This window comes from Gallinula chloropus (genome assembly GCF_964237585.1).
Source record: "Gallinula chloropus genome assembly, chromosome: 2".
Lineage (NCBI taxonomy): Eukaryota > Metazoa > Chordata > Aves > Gruiformes > Rallidae > Gallinula > Gallinula chloropus.
In genome coordinates, this window is record NC_140086.1 from 10,944,390 (window position 1) to 10,962,853 (window position 18,464).

Genomic DNA, 18,464 nt, shown 5'->3' on the forward strand with positions numbered 1-18,464 from the left:
CTCTTGTTGCCCTTGATATCCCTGGACAGATTTAATGTTATCAGAGCTTTAGCTTTCCTAACATCCTTGGCTGCTTGGACGGTTTCTCTACATTCCTCCCAGGCTTCCTGCCCTTCCTTTTACCCTCTGCAGGCTTCCTTTTCTGTTTGACTTTGCTCAAGAGTTCCTTGTTCATCCATGCAGGCATCTGGGCATTAATGCCTGACTTTGGTGGGCTGTATACTCACCTCAAAGCTCACCGTACTGCAGAGATTTAAGTGATATGAAGAAGGGAAGGTCCCTTGTCCAGAAGAAACAAGATCTTAGCACATGAATAGAGGAGGGAGGGCAGCGGGACAGTCATGCCATCTGGTCAGCGCTGCCATAGCAGTTGGGCCCTGTGAAGACGCAGAAGGCACCAGATGTGCAGGCAGTGTCTGTGCCCAAGATCCAGTGAACAGGAGCATTTCTGTAATCAAGAAGGTTCTGCTGTCACCAGACCAGCTCCTGGCAGCAGCCCCAGGCAGGGCCCAGGTCCACCTCAGACGTGGTTCTGCTACCTTCACTGCCTCCTTAGAGGCAGATCGATCACCTTGCTTAGGGATGGATTTTGCTTAGCATCAGTGTTTATCTGAGAACCTGTGTTCCTACCAGGTCTGTCTGAGTGAGGTGCTGCCAAGTGCCGCAGAAAAGCTCCTTCTCCTGCCCCTTCCTTCCTGGGGTGCAGAGAGTCTAGATGGAGAAAATATCCTGGGGTGCAGAGAGTCTAGATGGAGAAAATATTTAATCTGAGCTTGGAAAAATACTTTCCACTTTGAAACCCTTGAGACCAGGACGTTTTTCCCCTCACTTGCCCATGGCACTGTTCTGCTTAAATCATTTCCACCCATTCCACCCCTCGTAGTGTTTGCTTAGACCAGGGTCTGCCTTGGTGTCATTGTTCCCCTCTCTGTATAGCAAAAGCCTGCTCTGCCCACGATGTAGAACTTTAGCTGCTTGCCTGATGGAATATAAAAGGTTGCACTGAGTGTAGTACCTCTGCGTAGGGGTCCCATTACCCACGTGGCTTCTCAGAGCCCAAACCTCACCCCTGCCTGCATCTCCAGTCACTTTGGGCCAAAGACCAGACCTGCAGCCGCTGTGGCCATCGCAGCAAGACACGTGTGGTGGCACGGGGCCTCTGGAGCTGCAGAGTGAGCTGAAGCATCACAGGTCTCTGCCAGCAACCAATAGTAAAGCCAGGCACAAAAACACCATTTAAAGAAGTTACCTTACAATGCTGACTAATTCCTGTCCATCCCTCAAAGGGATCGATGGTGCAGGGGAACAAAAGCACCAGTTGCTGGGGGGAGACCTTCCTGCTGGGCAGATGGGGAGGTGGATGCCCTCACACCTCCTGCGACCGAGATGCTGTCGGTCAGTGGCATGAGATGGAGGAGACAAGGTGCCTCAGAGAGACATTGAGAAAGGGAGGCTCAGAGAGAGTGGTAAGATGCTGGAACAGGCTGCTCAGAGAAGGTGGATGCCCCATCCCTGGAGGTGTTCAAGGCCAGGTTGGATGGGCCCTGGGCAGCCTTGTGTAGATCCAGGCCTGGAGACTGGTGTCGCTGCCTGTGGCAGGGGGGTTGGGGCTCTATGATCCTTGGGGTCCCTTCCAACCCAGACCATTCTATGAGCCTATGATTCTATGAAGGTGCCTCAGGGGTGTCACACCTGCGGCCCTCTCAAAGCATGGCCCCAGAGACTGAAGGGACTGCTGGGGTTTGAAGGGAATGTCGAGTCTTTTCTTTAGTTTGTCTGGGTCAGTTATCAAGTCAATGTGTCACTGACCTGCTTGGGCTGCCAGGTCGGATACCCAGGCTGCGGCCATGGCAGGGACCACCTCCTGCATCTGGGGTTGCCAACGGCCCCGTGCCCAGGCCTGGCCCCTGGGATGCCCTTCCTGCCGCCAGCCCCAGCCCGCAGGCTGGCGAGACGGCTTGGCGTGCGCGGCCCCCAGAGCCGGCCAGGCGGTCCCGCACACCTTCCGCCAAGCCTCGCCCGTCTCCTCCGTGCCGCTTGCCCAGGGCGGCGCTCCCGAGGGAGGGTCCCCTGGCCGCAGGACACGGCTGGTTCCTCCCGGAGAGTCCCTGCTCGCCCCTGGGACGTGGCCGCAGACCCCCGGCCTGGGGGGTAGGGTGTGAGGCGGAGGGCGCCGGCCTGCTCTCGGTCCCACCACGGCCAGACGGGCGTTCCTCCGCGGCTGCGGAGAATCGGGCTGGGACACCCCACCCGAGCGACACCCGCCCCGCTGGGCATGCCCGGGGCAAGCCGCGGCTGCCCGCGGCGGGAGGCTGGGTGGGTGGGTGGGTGGGTGGGTGTGCGGCGGAGATCGGGGCCGGGCGCGACGAAGGTGCCGGGGCCGCCTCTCCCTCCCCCCGCGCCGCTTCCTTTTATAGCGATGCGGCACCGCGCCCGCCGCCCGCCGCCGGCAGCCAACCTGCGGCCGTGACGCGCCGCCCGGCAACCCGGAAGGCCAGGCTGCGCCCCGGGCTGCCCCGCCGCCCAGGTAGGCTGCCCGCGCCCCCCGCCGCGGGCGGAGCGGGGAGGGGAGGGGCGCGGCTCGGTGGGAGCGGGGCGGCTGCTGGCGGGCGCCCTCCCGCCTCGGCAGCCGAGGGGAGCGGGGCGGGGGCGTCGCCTGAGGGGAGCTGGGGGTTATGGCCTGAGGGCAGCGAGCAATCGCCTGACGGGAGCCGGGGGCGGGCACCTGTGGGGAGCGTGGGATCGTCCGAGGGCAGCCGAGGGATGGGCGCCTGCGGCGGGAGCCGGGAAGAGCCGAGCAGGAGGGTTGGGGGGGACCGGAGGGAAGCCGAGGAGAAGTCGAGGGGGAGCCGGCGGTTTGCGGGGCCGGGAGAGGCTCGCCCCCGCCCCGCGCCCCACCCTGGGCGGGAAGGCGCAGCCCCGCGGGGCCGGCGGTGGGCGATCGCAGCCCACCGGGGCAGCGCTGCCCCTTCCCGGTGTCCCACCCGCAGCGCCGGGCGCCGTCAGGCCGCGGGCAGAGCCAGCATCAAGGGCAGCCGGTGGCAGCCCAGCCCCGTGTCGGCCCGAAGGCCGGAGCCGCCGCCTCAGTTTCCCTCAGTGCGCGGGGCTGCGAGGCTGCCCCAGCCAGCGGCTGCCGGGGACGGGGTGAGGGGCTGGGACGGGGGATGCCCTGAGACCGGGCAGGGCAGGTGACCGATGCGGCGAGTGGTGTCACCGCCCTTGCGCCAGCGAACACGGACCCCCAGCAACCGCCGGGCTGAAACCAGCAGCGAGCTGTGGGGTGCTCGGCTTCAGGAGGAAGCCAGAGTTTGTTACCGCGTCCTGTGCACGATGGGTACTGCGACCTGGGTGACAATGTTGTCCCGCAGCTTCTTGCACTGAGCTGGGTGCGATGTGTTTGACTGTCCCCTGCTGCTAGGGCAGGGCAGGTGGTAGCCTGGAGACTTCCCAGTCATTGTTCATGCAAATCTTGCACCTGCTACTGACTAAACATGTAAAAAGTTCAGCCCGGCAGCCAGAAATGCACCGGATGGGCCGGCGAAGGGGCGAGCACTTCTGCTTTGGGGGATCCGGTACTTCCTCGTCTGGGCAGGGACAGCGGTGTGGTTGTGATCGTGACTGTGTGAAAGCTACCCCTCTTGTTAACGTTTCAAAAGGATTAGTGGTGCAACAGAGAGGAAATAGCACACAGCAACCCCCAAACCATGAAGATGAACTGTCTGCATGGTTTAGAGCAATACTACCCTTTTGCCATGTAAAGATGAACTCTTACTCCTAATAATCGTTCTTTAATAGGCATGACCCAGAAAGCCATGAAGGGTATGCTGCTGTTCCTTGAGCCTGTTCTTAGGTGTGTGATTAAAACAGTAGAGAGGGTCTTTTTTTCAAACAGTGTGAACCCTACGTCTTCACCGGGAGCCAAGAAGTGTTTGGAAGAGATGTGGATTTGGTTGGAAGTGCAGCGTTGTCTTTGTTGCAGTGGTTGACTGAAACCAAACCTGGTGGCAGTTCTGCGGCTGCCTGTTTAATGCTGAGGATGCCAGTGCTACTGGGAGTGCAGAAGCATTTGGGGCACCTACATGAGCTCTGAGGAGCACTCCTGGTTGCACACAGATACCCTGGGTCATTTTGGTGCTCAACCCTGCATGGCAGAGCTGCTCGGGGGCATCTTGCCTTAGTGAGAGGCAGCCTGGTGCTACGTGGCTGCTGCTGCGTTCCCCTCTCAGCCGAGACTGGGACACTGTCTGGGCAGCAGGATGCTCTCAGGCTGCCGGTGCAGGTGACAGTTCCTACCTGCGGCTTTGGTCTTGCTCGCTCCGAGCAGCGGTCAAACCGAGAGGCCTCATTAGCGCGTTTTTCCGACAGTTGTCACCACTTGCTGACCTAGGGCGCAGCAGAGGTCGGTGCCTTGGTTTCCTCCATGGCTCAGCAGGAGAAGCACCCCGTCACGCTGGAGTTTCTGAGCAGGTCTGATGCTTTGCACGGAGACAAGGAAGTGCTTAGATCCAGCAGGAGCAAGTCATGCCAACGGGGCTTCTTTTAAAAAAATATTTCCAGTGAAGTCTAGAGCCTCTGTGTCTGTAACTGGGATCAATAGTTCAGACTGCTCAGCAAGGAGCGTGTGCGATGGATTTTCAATAATCTGCACAGCACAGCTCGGGTTTGAGGAAAAAATAATTAGGCGTCATTCTGTGCCTCTAAATGTGAGTGTGCTCACTAAGAGCAGTGGAAGCAACTGATGCACTGAGGGTGGTTAAAAGCTTAGTGCTGCTTGTAGAGGGTGGGAGGGCACGGCCACTCTCAACTGCTATTTCTTTTTATTCGGAGGTGTCAGAGGATAAATAGTAGCTCACGAGAATAAAGGCTGGTGTTTGACTGAGATCCTTCCTGTGCTTGTTGGAGAAGAACAAGGCCAAAAGTATTTTGAAAGTAAAAGCTTATTTCCTGCGAAACTTTTGCTGAAGTGAAGGGTGAGACTGTTTCAGAGCTGGAGTCACAGCTGTGGTGGTTCGGGCTGGCCCCTGGATGGGGCTGGCCAAGCTGGTCCAAGGTAGAGCAGAGGGCACCCAACCTGCCCTGGGGAGCAGGCACAGCACCATGGGCTCTTCTTGCTTTGCAGGGAACAGGAAGAGAGACGGTGTTCTCTGCCTGCATGCAGCCTCCAGAGCTTGATTAGGGACCACAGATTGGTGTGTTGGGAGGTATAAATAAACTGTCCGGCCCTGACTGACTAAATGCGTGCTTCAGAGGCTCAGCTGAGAGCCAGCGTGGGCGTCTTGGCCACCCAAGCAAAGCAGATGCAGGGCTGCGATCCCACTGCAGATATTAGGACTGCTATCACTTACTGCTGTAAGCTGAAGGTCGTTCCAGCAGTGCTCTCTCAACCTTGACTTAGAAAGGCTTGTTTCTGAGGTGAACTCGGTCCAGGACCTATCTTCCTTATCCTCCAGTTTAGGTTTTCCTTTAGTGCTTGCTGTGCCTGGGACCTTGCTTAGCTGCTGAATCACTACCCTCATGCAGACAGGCACAGTGCCACCCAGGGCTCCATGGGGCTCCCAAGGCGCTGGCTTTTCCCTGTGTCAGCACGGCTCCGGGGGCTGAGCGCAGGGCTGGCAGTCTGCTGGAACCCCAGGGTTTCAGATCGGCAGCCAGGCTGTACCTCGCCATGGGTGGAAAGCACTTTGCGTGGCATCTGCAGTTGCTGAGCTGTTGGAAACCTTTGTTCTGCGCTGCTCTACGTGGAGCTTGATGTAACTTGGATTTTCTTTCTTTGCCTGAGTTCTCCTTCTGCCCTTGCTTGGTATATTTTAAATTCCCCCCCATGCAGTGTTCTGGGTTGGTTTTTGAATACTGCATACGTTAATTTATTGCCTTACAATCTTTCTATGCCAGAGGTGTTGTGTATGTGTGACCTTGTGGTATTACGTGGGATAAGGCTAATAAGTCTACCTTTGGTGTCCATTCCCAGCAGTTTTTGACATGGTGCAAGATGCTTTTCTGTCCTCAAAAACACAGTTTTTAAAAAATGCTGAGTTTGGAATCTGCTTTGCAGAAATGCTGTAAGATCTGCTTCAGGGTATCTAGTGGGGCAACTCTCTATTTCTCAAAGACTTGCTGGATAGAAATGGAAAAACATCAAATCTCACTGTAACAGAAAACTAGGAATTTTATCTCAGTCTCTCAAACAGTCTTTTTCTCAGCCAGAATTAGGAATATCATCCCCCCTCAGCATCCGCCTTGCTCCCAGTCTTGAGCTCAAACCTCCTGGCCTCAACCTTCTCTATTCAAGAAAAAATATATAGATGCAAGTTGTAATCTGTGCTATGAAAATCTAATCTGTGACCTAATTTGTTGTGATACCATGAAGAACCTGTCAGTAGCAATCACTGTAACCCGTGGCAGGGATGCGCTGCCTGCTTTCCAAGAGCGCTCGCTTGTCGTAGCCTCGGAGGGAGCGGTGTCACCTCGAGTGTGTACGTTTGGGCTCCACTGCTGCCAAATTTGGGGAATAATACGCAGACAACTCTCTCATCACTTTTGTCATTCTTTTAAAATGAAAGTGGCCGGGGCAGCCTTACCACGCGTGGAAGTGAGCCTCCTCTGCGGGCGATCCCTGCGGAACAGGCTGGGTCGAAACGTGTGGGAAGGAAAATGAGATGCAACTGAAACTGGGCGATTTTCTCAGCATTTAGATAGCTGTTTACCTGTTAATTGCTCACTCACCTGGTCTGTGGCAGCAGCTTGGACACAACCAGCTCGCTGGGTGAGTGGTTAAAGGAGTGACTTGTCTTAAGTCGCTTGGCATCGGTGTGTGCTGAGGTTTCATGGGCTAATTCACAGAGGGCAACGTTGCTATGGCCCCTTTGAGACAGGTTTGTTGTCCTTTAAGGGGAAAAAAACCCAAACCCGAGATCTTTCATGTTGTGTTACTGAAACAACCCATAGTGCTGCCCATCTTGCTCTGCAAGGCTGGAGAAGGAAGGAAGGTTTTACAGGTCAGGAATGCACAAATAATTGGCTGGAACACTGGGTGTCATATGCCTGGGTCCCTGCAGTGCTGCATCTGACTGGGAGAAGTTGTAACTGAGGAACTATGGCGCTGTAAGAAACGGATAGCAGAGCTGGGCTTCCGGTTTGATTGTTTTAGAAACAGCACTTCCTTTTTTTCAAACAGCATTATCTTTAACGTGCTTTACTTGAAAGTACTAAATTAAAATGTGCAGGAGCTCGCAGCCTACTAGTAACTGCTGCAGTCTATGTCTTGGTGAGATCCCGTCTCTCTGCTTGGGGTTTGAAAGCCTCCGGGTGCCTAGCTGGGTTTTTGGGTCCCAGTAAGCTGCATGTTCAAACTGAGGTCATAATCTCTGGTCTGATGCCTTCCCTGCTGACCCTCACAGGAGCTACCTGTGCTGCTGTTAAGGCATTAGCTCACACACTTTTTACTTTGAGCCTCCTCTGTATTCTCAGTTCTTGTCTGCCTCCTGTTCCCTAGCATACATTAGGTGTATGCTGGATGAAAAACACACGCATTTGTGTGGTGCTTTGCAAACTTGATGTCTTCTTACCCATGCTGGGCGCTCAACACTCAAGTTCTCAATGTGCTATTTGTTGATTTTGGGTTTTTTTGTTCGCTACAGGCTTTTCCCTCCACCCACTCACTTCCTCTCACAAACATTTCCTCACTTCGCTGCTTTTCACACGCGTTTCATGGGCAGGGTGACCGCCCTTTGCGGGCAGCCGGAGCGCTTCGTCTGCCGTTCCCCTCTGAGGGAGATGGGCGACAGATCGGTGTGGGAGAGGGGAAGTGGAGGCAGGACAAGGTGCTTGGATGTGTGTGTAGGGGAAGAGGTGCAGCCACAGGCAGACGGGTCTGGGCGTGGGTGTATTTTGAGGAAGAGGAGCAAAGGCTTGAAAGAAAGGGCAGAGAGAGCGAAGGTAGAAGAAGGGTGGGTGGTTATATGTGTGCTGAAGGATGGGGTGCAGTGAGATGCCTGTGTGTGCACAGCAGGGAGGCAGCAGGGCGCGAAGGGCTGCGCATGTGCAGGGTTAGAGGAAGGTGTGTGCTCCTGACCTGGATGTGGCCGGGCTAGAGGCTCCCTGCCTCCCTCCCTTGGCCCGCACCGGCAGGCTGGTCTGCCTGCAGGACTTGTTCCTGGAGCTTAATAGCATGTTTTGATGTGCAGTGGGTTTTGTATCTGCTGCTTATTTCTAACAAAGGTCTCCTGTCTCCCTCTTGGACAGCAGCAGTTCTTGAACCACACAGGGTGCATCTGGCAGCTTACAACGTGTTAAAAAGAGGACAAAAATCACCATGCAAACAGCACGTCTGTTGTTTTAAATTGGTCATAGGCTAAAATTAGTAAGAATGGGCCTATCTGGGGCTGTGCAAACCAGCACAGAATTAATACTCACCTGATGCTGACCAAGGCAAGCAGAGGTTTGCAGCTTCCATTGCCTTCACGGAATCACAGATCCACAAATTCGTTGGGAATTGGCAGGGACCTCTGGAGATCATCTAGTCCAACCCCCCTGCCAGAGCAGGATCACCTAGACTAAATCACACAGGAACGCATCCAGGTGGGTTTTGAATGTCTTCAGAGGAGACTCCACAACCTCTCTGGGCAGTTTGTCTGAGGGCTCTGCCACCCTCAGTGAAAAAGTGCCTCCTCTTGTTTAGGTGGAACTTCCTATACTCCTATACTGGCCTTGTCCCACTCCTATCCTTGCAGTTTCTCTTCCCTGTAGGGCCCAGTCACTAGTTGGCAGAGCTGTACAGATGCTGCTCACCTTGTGCCAGTACCAATGCTACCTTCACCACTGTGAAATGTTAACAATAGCTGGAGTGTTTGTCCTGCTCTCCTTTGATTCCTCTGCTCAGCAGCTCTGCGTGCAGCTTTGGATCCATCATGCTAAGGTCACTCACTGTCGGAGCCCTGGATGTGGACCACGTCCCACACTGTGGGCCCAGGTCCACTCACTGTTTCCTCCGCAAGCTGGATGCCCCCAAGAAACCTGTTGTTTCCTCTCCCCAGCTGTGGTTTGCTTTCCTCTGCTGTAATTGTGTTGCTGCTAATGGAGCTCTAACTATAAACCAGGCAGTGAAGTAATTCACATCAAAGAATAACTCTCGGTCGGTTTGGTTCTCTTGCAGGTCCATTTTTCATTTTACACCCCAGCATCATTTTCCTTTGCAGCATGACCCATGCAAGCAAGTTTATTTGCACAAGTTAAAGCAGGCAGTGGACTGGTTGGAAGCGGTGGAAACTTGCTGGTGAGAGGGCAAATCATGTGAGAAAAGGATCTTTATATGCTAGGGAAAGGAGTTGTGGGAGGGGTGGTTGGGTTGTTTGGTGCTGCTGGCAGAGGTGACATCCAACTGCTCATCTCTGGGGGGGATGATGTGCTTGACTGGGGGCAGAACAGTAAGAGCCGTTGCCTCTCTTCCCCCTCCCCTAGCAACTGCTGTACTGGGCCCTGTGCCCACCGCTGGAGATAAACTCCTGGGACTGAGTGTTCCTCCTCCCCTCGCATATCCAGAGGAGTTGGATCTCACTTGGAAGTCAAAATTAAACAATGCCTCAGCACAGCTTTGAAAAGTTTACTCAAAGGGCTGGCGTTGCTCCAGTGTGGTTAAACTGATGACCCCCCTGCTGTAACTGCTCTAAGAGAGAGGGCTCTGGTTTGGCTGTCAGCAGCTGGCGGTGACTGCAGAGCTTCATCTTAGGTGGTGGGGCTGGATTCCTGCCCCTCTCACCTTGAGCTCCCAGGGTGCAAAGGCAGGGAGGGCTGCGCTGGGTCAGATACCTTGGGAGGGCTGCGCTGGGTCAGACACCTTGGGAGGGCTGCACTGGGTTGGGCATCTTGCTGCCCAGCAGCTTCCGGCAGGGATCCTGCTGGAAGGAAGCGTGTGAGGTGCCTGGGCTGCTGCAGGCAAGGAGCAGCACAGAGGCACCAACTCAAAAGAGGAACAGGCTTATTCTCTGGAGGACCGCAGCAGCCGGCAGAGAACCTGGAGTTGGCTTGTTTCCCAGGGCCGTGCCTTCTTTGAGCTGCCCCATGGAGGGACAACTGGAGCTTGTCTCTGTAGGCATCATCCAGCAGCGTGTTCCTGACTGTGAACAGCTGCTGCCATTGGGGTAGAGTTACGTGATGGATTATTTATGTCTCCCCCCAATTCCCCATCTTGCCAGAGACACGGAGATACTGTGATGGGGAGTATGTCTGCAGCCTGCAAGCTCCAGGGACGATTAGGGTTTTCTTGGTGATGGGTCTGCACTGTTCAACAAAACTTTAAGGGAAAAAATAGGACCCCCATTCCCAACACTATTCTGCCAGTCCCAGAACTGAGGAGGGTGGATGCTTCTGCCAGTGAATCCTGTCTCTCTCTGAAGGACTCACTGCATGACCAAATATGATCTTCTGTGCATTAGTAGGTCTGTCTGGCATCCTGCTTATGATGAGGCCTTAAAAAATATTTACTGTATGCAGCAGTGCTCTCATGCTTGTGTACTCTGGGTATCGCAATGGCCTACAATAATATGTCAAATGAGAGCACTGGTAGGATTCCCTGTGAAGGAGGAAGCCACTCACATCTCTATTTAAGGGTTGAGACCAAGTTTCTTTCCCAGGATTACTGCTTTGGAAGGAGATTGTTTGTTTTAGGAATGGCAAAACTTCTACCAGGACTTCTTGTGCTCAGGGTCCATATCCATAGCTAATCAGCCATCCTGATTACTGGCATTATTATAACTGCCTTTATGAGTTAGAATTGCTTCAGATCCATGTGTTCTAGATCTGCTGCTACCCAGCTGTATCCCTGGACATAACACAAATCTCATCTCTAAAATGCATTTACCTATTTGAGGTATGATTACTCCTAGGAGCTGTATAGCTGCTGTTCATAAGGAAAAAAAAAACAAAAAAAAAAACCAAACCCAAACCCTTTTAAGCTTATTAAAGTTCTGTTGGTTGGTCATCTTTTCCTGAACAATAAATGACTTGATGGTGGATGTATTCAGAACATTCGGGGTGGAGATAGTGAACCCTTGCATGCTTTTGCATGGCGCTCCTGAGAGATCATGTAGCTGGTACAGGGCCAGTATATTCTCCTTCCTCCCAACCTTTCCCCCCCGACTCCTGCAGCACATCAGTCTCAGGGAGCAAGAGAGTGGGAGCCTGGAAGGAAAATGCTACGTTTGAGTGAGCTGTAGGAAAAGACTGATCCTGATAACACTGATGCTGCTGGCAGGCTGGAGCACTTATCCAGAGCCCTTGGAGAGAACCAGCTGACACAAGGCCACTGAAAAGACTGTGGCTTCTCAGCCCAGTGCTGTGCAGGTTTGGAGCTGTTCCTGGGCAGCTGTTTTCATAGAGCTGAACTTGGTCGTTTGCATATTGCACAGCGTTCGGGGCTTTTCCTCTTCCTCTTAACTCTGCTGGGCACCGTTGTGTGTGCGTCTGTGAGGGAAGTAACGTTCTCAAGTCGGTGCCCAAATTTGTGTAACTTCCCCTGGGCAGTGGCTCCCAGAAATGCAACCCCCGCTCTGGCAGCCCTGCTGGGGAAGGGCAGAGACTGCTCTGCCAGGGGACCTCTGCGAGGAACTTCCTCTGTGTTTGTTCTCCTCCCCGGTTCCTCATGCCGATGATCAGAGTCCTCGTGCTGCCCCTGCCATGCAACATTGACCAGCTGGTGTTTCTGCAGTGAGAGATGCTCATGTCCACTCAAGAGGTGCTACAGGCTTCCTGTGAAATCCCCCTGTGTAATACTAACATTCCCCCTCCACATCACCACCCATGTGTTCGGCATGCCCCGATCTCTCTCGTATGGTTTCGTTAAGGTTTGACCTCATTATGTGAGACAGTCGTGGAAGTGTTCTAAACATTTGTTTAGACTGTTTTTCTCCCAGTGTGCTGAATAATTTCTGAGCTGGAAGAGTAGCCAGAGGCTCTGCCTGGGATCCAGGCAATCTACCTCATCCTGGTGTGTTTTGCTTTATTTCCTGCCCTGTTTTGTCGGGCTCCAGTCCTGGCGTGAATGTCATTGACATCAGTAAAAACCCAACTCCCTCAGGTGGAGTTCAGCAGGATCAGGCTCTTTGGAGATGAAAACATATCCGATGTTAGTGTGAAAGATGTTTTCAGAGGTCCCTTATCCCAAAGCCTCCTTTTGCCCTAGACACTGTTGTTGCAAGTGTAATCGGTGAATTTAGGTTCCAGCCCCATGAGGGGATGTACTAGTTAATGTAGAGACTTCAGATTTCCGCTGTCACTTTAGACTCTTGAGTGTGCAGAGATTAAAAGATACTTGATGAGCATACTAAACATTCATTGCACATTTCTCTTCCAGTATCCAGCTGACCTCAAATCCTGAATGAAATGAATTTCCATTTGTTTCTAAAAGTGTCTCATTTTGTGAATCAAAATGTCAACACATTTGAAAATGGTCCCACATGAGACATTTGTATCTCTTGGACTTTAAATTGCTGGATCAATTTCCCATTAATACTAAGGGTGTTTAAAGGACAAATTCTCTGCCTACTGCAGTGAAAATTTACCCTGAGGTATGACATTTCACCTGCCACCGAGTGTGAGATTGTTGAATATAATGGACTGGAATAGCTAGATTTGCACATGCTGGTGACAAAAGCGGGTGGGCAGCAGATCCTATTACAGAAAGCCTTTCCTATTTTTTCTTCCCCCCCCCTCCTTTTTCTGCCATCAAAACTTGCATGCTCGTTGCAGTTTATATTACTGTACTATTCAGAAGCCCCTGCCTGAATTTGGACAAAGTTTAATCACGTACTATAGAAGCAGATAAAGCATGAAGAAATGGGAACAGCAGGGTAAATCCAAGGTCTGGTGGCTGAGGAGCAGTTGCAAAGCCTGACTCCAGCATCACTGGGTCCTGCGCTGGACCACAGAGCTGTGAGCCCCATGACAGGCTCCTCTGGTTGCAGCTATGTCGACAGGCAGGGCTTTGCCACAGGTTGTCTCTGCTCCTCAGCATGGCTCAGTCCTGAGCTATAGCGAGCCTCTACCCCTTCTTCCTCAAATAAAATAGGTGAAAAACTGGATCAGCAAGCTAAAAGCAGACGGTATAGCTGCAAATAATTTGAGCACAGGGGCATGGGGAACCCAAGCCCGTGCTAAGGAATGTTTACCTGAGGAAGTGCCAGCATGACCTAGGAGAACATGCCATAAAACTGCACCATACCGACCTTCCCTCGTGCTATCACAGAAACCGGATGCCAGGGTAGAAAAGCACCAGGAGCTGAAAAAAAAGCTCAAGTGTCAGAGAGCCCTGCTCAGCCCTACCTTCTGCTGCAGGCCATTGATGTTTCCCGGCATTCCCTGGTCTCTTGCCAATTCCCATTGACAGCTGTGGTTTGTGGATGCAATGGTCGGCATTTGCTGCCTCCTAGCAGACCTGCATCAAAGCTAGATGTGCAGCTTGTAGCAGTTTGGGAGTCCCAGGGCTCCTAGAAATGGCCTCCAAGCATGAAATCAAAACCTTCTTTACTCCTTTATTGTCCCCAAGGTCTGAGACGCTGCAAGTGTGGGCTTGCAAGTCTTCTGGGCCCTTTTGCTGGAGTTTGTGAGGAATGGCTATATAACAAAGTGCTTTGTAGTATGTTAGTTTCTTCTAAAGAACAAGAAAGGGCCAGTAGTAAATCTAAAGCTGGGCTGCCAGGCCAGAAGCAGCCTACTTCCTGCATTTAGGAGTTAATATGATCTTCGCTCTACTGTGCTTATTCCCAGTCTATGTATTACTCCTGAGACTGCAGTTTGAGTAGGAGCGGCTCTCACTTGTAAAGATGTGTCTGTTAGGAGTGCCACCCTTTGTTTCAGGAGGCCCCAGAAGTTCATTAGATGTTTAACAGCTTCCAGTAACTGCTGTGCTGGATGAACCTGAGCTGGTGACCGTGAGGGTAAAGGTTCTCTCACACATTTACAAACCCTGAGGCATCTGTTCCCCAGACGCAGATTTGTCTAATTTCCCTAAACCACTGATGACCTGCCCTGAAATGATACTCTCGTTGCCTTAGGAAATCCCTTGGGTTGATATCAAGTCGATAGTTATTTTTGGGCTGTTTCCCAGAGAGAGTGCACTGTATTGCTCTGAACCCTACACACCAAATAGATCATCAGACTGTAGTAAAGGTCCAAAAAGCTTTGTTGAAGGGGAAACAGATTATTAATAATTAAGGGTAGTTCACTGTGTTGTTTTTTAGCCAAGCAAAGCTAATAAAGCTTTTTTTATAGCAGAGATAAAAGTGTAGAATATTGAGACTGGATTGATTGCAACATTTAATGGCAACATAAAAGTCAATTAATGAATTGCAATGGTTAACTCTGCATTAAAGTGAAACATGCAGCTCCCAAGCAATGTATTAAGCATTTTTAAGGATTAAAACAAGGAAACAGACAAAACACACCACCAAACACCCCAAACCTCTTTATTGACTAGTAAATGTCTATAGTATTCTTCCTCTGGAGAGAGAAGCTCATGATGACCATACTTTTAATTCTTTTATCCTAAAGCTCTGGATGGATGTATGTTTGTGCATTTCTCTTAGCACCTTTCTGAATTAAATAAAGCCTCTACAAGAATTCAATCAGTGATTAATTCTAACAAAATCCTCTTGGGGCTGCCTGTGATTTCTTGTGGCCTGGAGGGCGGTAGCACATAGAGAACAGGCTTGGACAGGTACCTTTCTTATAAAGGCTCTAAACAAGGACAGTTCCAAACTGCTATGTGGTTGAATGGCCCTGTGTTGTTCACAATCTACCCAACTGCAGTTTCCTGATTGCAAAGAATATTTTCATTTTCTCTGCTAGAACAGAAGCCTGTAACATTGAAAAGAGAAGACAGAATCATTGGGTGGGACAGCTGTACTTCTGGAGGATGGGGAAGGTTTTAAGATGTTTTGCATTGAGCAAATTAAAGGTTCATTGCAGAATAAACCTGCAGGTATTTGTTCTCACTGACACCCATTATGGTGTGATTTCATCCCTTTGCAATCTTTCCAAACCCATCCATTTGCTCCAAAACCTTCTCCCGAGTCTCAGTCGGACACGAGGTCTGTCCCTGTGCTGCAGCCTCCTGCCCTCTGCCTTATCTCATGGAAGATGGTCGGTCTTGCGGTGGGGACTCATGTCCTCTCTTTGCCATCTGGCTGCCTGCAGGTCCTCTGAGCGCAGTCCCCTCTGTGCAAACCCCAGGCTTGTCACGCTCATCTGCAAAGCCTTTCACGGGCTCAGGGAGGGAGGCTGCCATCCAAACAGCGCTGCGTTCCGCCTTAGGACAGACGTTGACCCCATTAAAGCCATTCAGGAGCATGCATACTTAGGATTGCCTCGTCGCCCTTATGTTTCTGCTCCCACGTGGTCCTTGAGGCCCTTTCACATCCATACTGAAGCTGGTCTTCTTTGAGCAAGCCATAGAAACGGTATATTCTCTACATCAGGCCCTATCATCCTTTGGAAGTAAAATTCAATAGCAAAATGTTTAGGATTAAAATAATAATGGAAGCATAAACCAGAGCCATGTGCCTTTTCTTAGAAAAGCGTAAGATATAACTGGAAAACACTGCTCACGGGGCTCTCTATAAATAATTCTCTTGTGTTTTGGGATCTGTATGCCCTGCATTTTCCACTGGAGTTTTCTCGCTGCAAAACCTCTGGGCTCATCCCTGTCCCCAGCTCTCCTCCATCACGTTCACAGTGCCTCCCCTGCAGTTACCCCCTCAACCGGAGGACAGATGGCATGCACAGGTTGACTGGGCAGTATACACGTGTGGTTTAGTGTCCAGCATCATAAACCAGGTTTCCAGGGGAAAGCGGGCCCTGTAGCCTGGGACAGAGACTATTGCTACCTGGCACAGGCCAAGGGCTCACCAGCAAGCTAGAGCCAGCTCTGAATGATGACCCTCGCTGGGAAGCATGTAGTAGAGATGCAGTACTGCTCTGTCTTTTGTGCTCAGGTTAGTTGGCTTAGGACTAGCTTGGTGATTGCTGCAGGACATTGGATTTTGCCACGTGGAGGCACCTTGCTACAGCAGTAGAAACCCACTGGGTACAACTAGTACTGGTGTTTTCCTCTGTCTTTGTCAGGCTGTGAGCTGCTTGGAGCAGGAATTGCACCAGTGTTTCTGGAAACCACCACACAAATCTTTCCAACTTATTTTTTTACCTAAGAAGTTACTGAAGTTTAGCATTATCACTGTAGGCACCCAAGAATTAACAGACTGGGAAGTACCACTGACAGGCTACCTAGTCTTCTTGCTTAACATCATACAAGAAGTCCAAGGACAAAAACATGGCCTGAGCTTCTCTGAGTCATTGCAGCCTAGTATCTGACGAGACTATTTTGCTGCTTTCCACTTTTTAGCTTGTTCCTTGCCTGAGAGAGGAATCATTTAGAATCAGAGGTATATGACCATGTGTTTTAAAACCAACCCACTGGTTTGTGATGCATTCCTGTACAGGCAGCGTGGTCACGCTGGGACGCTGCTTGTTCTAGTCCAATCATTAACATAGTATGATGCACGTAAGCTGTGGCTTCAGGATCCCAGATGTCTCAAATGGGACTGCATCCAGGTTGGTATAAACAAGCACAGAATGTTTCCCAGCTTGTGTGTGGGGTTTATCAGCTGGACATAAATACTATCTTTCCATCAGTTGGGTAAGATCAGAGTAGGTTTAAGTAATTGCAATGTGCACTATCAGCTTCACTCCTGTTTCTTGCTAACTGAATATTAAACAGCTGCATCTGGTGCTAGATTTAACCCGAGGTGCCATCCTCTGGCTCAGGAAGAAGGAAGAGAAAGATGCCTGCGTGCAGTTGTTCAGTTGCTCAGCAAAGGAAGTGTTTCTGTGCATGCCTAAATGCTGGTTCTATGGCAGCCTTCATCCGCACCCAGCCTGCCCCTCACAGATTAATGTACAGGGGAAAGCCCTGGCTTCCCATTTCCTCTGCTAGCATACGCTGCAGTTAGAAGGAATTCCGCTTGTGTGAGCAGTAAGGACTCTGTTTCTGTCCTTGGAGCTACCCAGGCTCTATTTTGAAAACCATCTGGGTGACTGGGAATTTCTTATTCCACAGAAAAAGAGTGCTATCTGCCAGCTTCATATGGGGTCACTGGTCTGCAATGACGTGTGTACTGATGGGGAAAGGGTTTCTTCAGAGCTGTTTACATGCAGCAAGGGGGTGCACTAAAATTATTTTAATGTCTACTGCTCTTTGGAGCATATTGATGGGATGGCATGAAGGTAACAGTATAATGGGATGCAGCAGATGACCGTGTTATTTAAAAGAGGTAGATACAGCTGGTGAGCCAATAACTAAATCAGAGTATTTTTTTCTCATTATTTGGTAGCCTTATACTTGACATCACTTAGATCATAAGCCAAGATGAATTTGGTTTATACTAGTTCAAGTGAATGCTGCAAAACCAGTCCAGGTTTTGATCAGCTGAATTGAATTCTTTTCAGATGGAACTAAACAGCCAGGTTCTTTCAAACCGAACTAGTGGCAGAAGGACAGAACAGTGGCAGTGACACAGCAGCCCCATGGGGTGCTGAGCACCCTCAGCATTTGGTTGTGCCACTGGAGATTGAGGAACACATCCTATGGGATGCAGCCTGAAGTCTCAGTGTGTCCTTGCTCATGTCTTGCCCTGCAATATTTAACAGTGTTGTTCTGTGAAGTTGTTTGTTCACTGAATTTTGAAATTGTCCCCTGACACTGACACTCTCCAGAGCCTGTCCCTGAGGTGCTTTAATTAACTTACCTATTTCCCCACCAAAAGATTGCAACATCCCCTGTGATCCAGAGAGGAAACTAAGTACTGCTGTAGCAAAGGAAACAGCTGAGACAAAGTGAAATGGTCTCTTGACAGTGTCCCTTGGCAACACCTAGACACAGCCCAAAACCCACTTAGGAGCCAAATGCTATTCTGAGGGTTTCTAATAAGAAATGAATTAAGCACTGTGGGGAAAAGGAAAAAATAAGCAATAAAAAAACCCCACAAACCTTCCAGTGATTACATCACTACAAAGGATGCGATCAAAGTAAAATACCAGTCTCATGCTCCTGAGGTAGGCAGAATTCTCAATGAAATCGATGAATATTTGTTTCTGTCAGGGCAGCACAATTGTGTTTACTCAAAAAAACCAAAACAAAAACAAACAAAAAAAATGTGCTCTCTTCCAGAGAGTAATAAAACAGTCTAGCCCTCTTAAATACTGCCTTTCCTGGTCTCTGAAACATTGATTCTGTCCATTAACTGGAATACTATTTCACTGCTGATTGATCTGAAACATTGTGGGGGGAAGAGGATTGTGAGAAAGTTCCAGTTCAGATATACAGTTTGTTTCCTACCGTGGTCCTGGTGGCTTCCTTTGTTTTATAAACTGGCTTGACCGAGAGCTACCAGGAGGTCAAGTGGAAGGCCTGCCACCCT